Source organism: Ziziphus jujuba, chromosome 10 (assembly GCF_031755915.1).
Source record: "Ziziphus jujuba cultivar Dongzao chromosome 10, ASM3175591v1".
Lineage (NCBI taxonomy): Eukaryota > Viridiplantae > Streptophyta > Magnoliopsida > Rosales > Rhamnaceae > Ziziphus > Ziziphus jujuba.
Genome location: NC_083388.1, coordinates 28,975,001 through 28,980,606, shown reverse-complemented (window position 1 = coordinate 28,980,606; position 5,606 = coordinate 28,975,001).

Here is a 5,606-nt window from a genome sequence, read left to right as displayed (position 1 = left end):
CTTGAAGTCTTTCCAACTAGGTAGTAGATTCTCAATTATAGATGCTACTTGAAAGACTTCACCAATTATCATCCCTTCAAAATGAATATCTTAAATAAGCACCTGCAATTCATGTACTTGACTCATCAGAAGCTTTGAATCCACCATTTTAAATTCCAAGAACCAACTTACTACAAACTTTTTGGCGCCAACATTCTCTATTTTATATTTGTGGTCTAAAGTTTTCCACAGCTCTTTTGTTGTTTTTGTGCTACAATGCATCCCTTACAAAGCATCTGATAAGCCATTCAAGATATAATTTTGACATAAGTGATCGAAATGCTTCCATGCATCCACCACCATGAGTGTTTCTCTATCACTATGTTCATTACTTAGAGGTACATCTTTAGTCAAGAACCTCGCAAGGTTCATGGTTATTAAGTAAAACAGCATGTTTTGTTGCCATCTCTTGAAATTACTCCATTAAATTTCTCTGGTGGCTCAGCATGATTTGTACATATAGCAACCGATGTAGGAATAGGCATTTGGACCACAAAAGTTGGAGTTGGCACTTGTGTAGCATGCACAATTTGACCTCGTATAAGAAGTCACATCATCTAATCCACTTGCCATTTCTGTATAATCACAAAAAAATAATCAATAGTTGTTGTTCTAAACCCTAACAAACTAATTGAAACCAATTTCTAATAAGAAAATACAACGACATGGTTTTTCTAAATTTTTCTTTATACATCCACAAAATGTTGTATATATCTGAACAATTGTTGTATACCCCACAGAATTGCTATATACACCATAAAATTGCTATGTACAGCCAAATAATTCTGTACAGCATACATCATCACTAACATAATCACTGATGTCATGCTGACTTGGCATTATGCTGATGTGGCACCATAGTGTCATGTCATGATGATGTAGCATACTGGAATGTCGATGGCATTACTGATGATATGTAATGACAACATCACCATTTGATGTCACTGATAGTCACATTTAGCTCTGCCACTACACGATATGTGGCACGCCAATTCTTCTCTTTTAGGCCAATATCTTACAGGTTATGTTTTCGTATCGGGCCTTGCACCTGGGTTGAAACACCAGTCTACTTGCACCTGGGCTGAAATACCAGCCTACTTAGACAAGGTGCTGAGCTTTAACATGGGCCGAAATAAATAAAATCCTGTAAAACTTCAGGCTACAACCCATATGCCTAAAATCTAACCAAAGGACCTACGAGATACCCATGTTCAACCTCCAGTTGCATCATTCTTGACCCATTTCAGTTGTAAATGGGTTGACTGACCTAGTTGAAATTTTTTCACCAATTTTTGTGTTCCGACAACAAAAAATCGCTAGAAAATCTCCAAAATATACATAAAATCATGGGTAATTAGATTATGGGTATAATTTTTGATAAAAAAAAAATGAAAAGATTATACCAATTCAATTTAAAAAAAAAAAAAAAGAAACACAGTACGAAAATTTGTTTTTAATTAAAACAAAAATTTGATGAAATGTAATCTCACAATAACAGAATGAACATATATGTGTACACGATTAGTGAGGAAATTCATCTTACGATTGTAAGAAAATTAGAATTTCAGAACCTATATGTATGAGATATGATGACTGATCTGAGGCTTGTGTGATACTACAATCTCCTTAAGATGAATTTCGTTCCGCTGAAATAGATGGCTCTGTGACATTCACCTCCCAGGATACAATGGATTAACTTAGATTTTAGACACAACACCACTTAAATCTTCCACTGCGAAATATTATGTACCTAAGCTTCACCATACTTATAGTATGCACACAATGCAAAGCACCTCAAAACTTATCTCAATTCTTTTCTATTTGCCAAATGAAAGCTCCAAAAAGCTATATATAGCTTCATAAAACCACCTCCCAAAAACCCAAATGGAAGAAAAATTAAAAGTCATTACAACCCAATTAAAACATGCCATCAATTCTCCATTAATGTAAAACATAACGTTAAATCATTCAATAAAAAAATGTTACAAACATTACACTTGTTCCTGCTGATATCTGGACAGTAATATATACTCATATATATATAATCTCTTCCATAATATGTATATATTAAAACATTATGCATCATGAAATACCATGCATGTGTGCTTGTCTGTATATATATTTAACTATGATATATTGTATCTATTTACGTATGTATGTGTTTGTGAAAATTTCTAAACATTTTATATCTCTTCTACTAACAATTGTTGGGGATTTTTATATTAATTTGAATATTTTTTATTGGTTGATCAGAATGTTTCAGTTAGAATATGATGGAAAATATAATTTTGATGATGGATTATAAGTTGGAACCACTTTGATAATCTTTGATTAATTTTAATTTTGTTTATCTAAAAGCAATTTGTAATGTGATTAGTGTTATTGTTTTAAATAATACCAGATAATGAAATAATGCATGAACTATGTAATGTATTAGATTTACATATGAAGGTTCATAACTCTAGTAACAATAATAATAATAATAAACCAATCTAAAATACAACAAAAAGTTAAAAATAATAATTAAATATAATAATAATAAACCCATCAAGTATAAGTGTAAAAATTATCTATAAACCCATTGAGTATTACTCAATAAAAATTATTAAAAAAATAAAAAAGTGAGAAAATTTGAAAAAGCATGAAAAATTAATATTCTAAAATTGTTCAATAAAAATTAAAATTTTTCTTGCTTAATTGTTTTTCTTAGTTTGCTACTTGATAACTTGTTGCTTGACATCTATGAATTTGGTTTGCGATTAACAACTTCTTTATAGGAACCATCATCTTCAACAATCACTGGACTAGGTCGTTTTCCAAGAGTTTTATTGGGACAATTGAAGTCATTTTCAGCCATAGAGCCCTATGCAAAAATCAAAATATATTGGGTCGTGAACTAAATAAAGTTATTTGTAAATAAAATGTAGTAGCTAATACTGCAAAGTACGTTCAACTTAACAATATTTGTGTTTTCAAGTCGAGAAAGCTCATCATAATCCTAATAATGTCATTTTGTGTTATTAAAACATTAAAAAATATAATAAACATTGAAGACAATGTTATAAGAATGTATATATATATATATATACCTATTTTGTTAGTTTACTTCACATTAACATGATTTATTTCAAAAGAATTTAAAACATATTTTGTTATAAGTTCATTGTTGTCGATCAAATTCATTACTGTATGAACTTCACTATGCTCACTAATATTTGGAGTTTTGATTTGAACTTTGTAGAACATTTTCCTTCCCACCAAATTGTCAATCTCAGCAGTATATGACCCATCAATAGATGTCTGAAATTAGTTGAAAATTTTGTTTAGTATTATAACATTCATGTGCAAAAAAGCTTATGGTTATATAATTCCGATAGTCAACGAGAGTTACCTTTACCAACTCATCTTTCAAATCATTAGCAGTCTTACCAAGTATCTGCTAACACTCATGATCCCATAACAAAAAAGAAGCACTACCATTACAGCTAATGACTCTCACTTTAATTTTGAACCTAATTAATACATCAAACAATTGATAAAATGATATATGGTAAACTAATTAAAAATCATATTAATGAAAAAAAATAATGAAATTTATTCTACCTAGGAGTTCCTGATATGAACCCAGGTCAACTTGCACCTAAACCTGTATTATATTAGCCCAGATCTCAATTAAGTTCAGATTTAATGGAATGACCTCAACCCCTAACCAACCTATGATTAGAAACCTTGGTATAATGAAGACGTCACAATAGGTTATGGATATCCTATTGATAAGTCCAAACTAAAACACTCACTCTCTAATTGTGTTTTAGGTGTTCAAACAAAATAAAGAGAAATTCAATCTCACAATTAATTTTCTGTAAAATATTCAAGTGTATTCTCATTGAAAAAATAACCCTTAAATTGGTTCAAGTCATGAAACACTAAACTCTAAAAAACTCGGACAAAACCGGCCAGGCTCGTAAGTTTCCTAATGTGGCTGAATTTTCTCTCTCCTTTCCTAATCTAATTTTGATTAATTAATTCCTTTATTTTGAATTAGGAATTAATTAATTTACAATGAAAATAATAAAATAATAACTTTCTATGTTGATTTTTCCAGCAAATAAATAAATAGAAACCAAATAAAAGACTAATTTCCTAAACAAAAATTCAAAAATCAAATTAGGAAACTAAATAACTATCTTTTTTACTAAGCCGTCTTTAACCAATTTAAGCTCCAAATCAGCTTCCATATGCCTTGTAGGATGCCAAATAAGATTATCATTGAGTCCCACACATTGCCCTTGATTGGAACAAAGAGAAAATGTCGACTCAGCAAAATACAGTAAAGCCAGCAACAAAATACAGTAAAACCAGCCAAACTCCCTCCTATGTGCACACAAACTATTTAGTTGCTTTAGCTTCTACCTTGTCTTGATTCCATGACCTTTATTGATATTCATTGAATCCATGAAGTGTTGGAACCTAGCACCCATGGAAGGGCACAAGGAGGAAAGAGAGATCCAGGGATGACCAGTTCTATTTCACTAGATAGGCAACACAAGAACCGAGCAGCTCAAGGAGCACAGCGCCCTTGCAGCAAACATTGACGAAGCTATGAGTCAGCAGCTTGATGCCCAAGCATAGAGCCTACCAATACACATAGCTCTACCACCACTCACATGCATCGCGTACAGCAAGATCCACCTCCAACCAAATGCATGCAGCCCAATCAGCATGAAGGCCAACCAAGCATGCTTGCCACTGATTGGAGCCAAGCCAGCACCGCTAAGCATGAAGAACGCAACCATTGGTCCAATGCATGGACTAATAGGGCTACAGCATAGTGCTACATACTGAGGCACTGTAGCATACCCTGCGCAAACACCCACTCGGATCCCGCTGAGATTGCCCTCCAAGTAAGGTTTGGATAGACTCCCGTACAAGTGCAGGTGTCCTTACTCCCCCATTTCAAGCAGCGCCCTCAAAAAGCACCCAACAAGCATCCATGAAAAATCATACCCTGCACAGACACCCACTCGGATCCCGTCGAGATTGCCCCCTAAGCAAGATTAGGAGAAACTCCCACACGAGTGCAGGTGTCCTTCCTCCCCCATTTCAAGGAGTGCCCCCAAACATCACCGAACAAGCATCCATGAAGAAGCATATACCCCACACAAATGCCCACTCAAATTCCACCAAGAGTGCCACATAAGCAAGGTTCGGAGAGACTCCCGCACGAGTGCAGATGTCCTTCCTCCCCTATTTCAAGGAGTGCCCCCGGAAATCACCGAACAAGCATCCATGAAGAAGCATCGGCCACAAATGTCACACCATGCAACACCATGGCAGTAGACATGCAAAGCAATGGATCGCACCGCCCAATCCCACACATTGCTAGGTTGCCGACGGTGGGCCCCACCCTGCATCGTTACCGGTGCATGGCGGCCTTCACCTGTCAACGAGACCTACCATTGTGCCCACACCCCCCGCTAGGGGGCGTGGGCAGCACTAGCAGGCCAAATGTGGGGGGGGGAGGGGCGCCGCTGGTTAAGTAAGCAAGTACTACCCCCCTTAAAGGG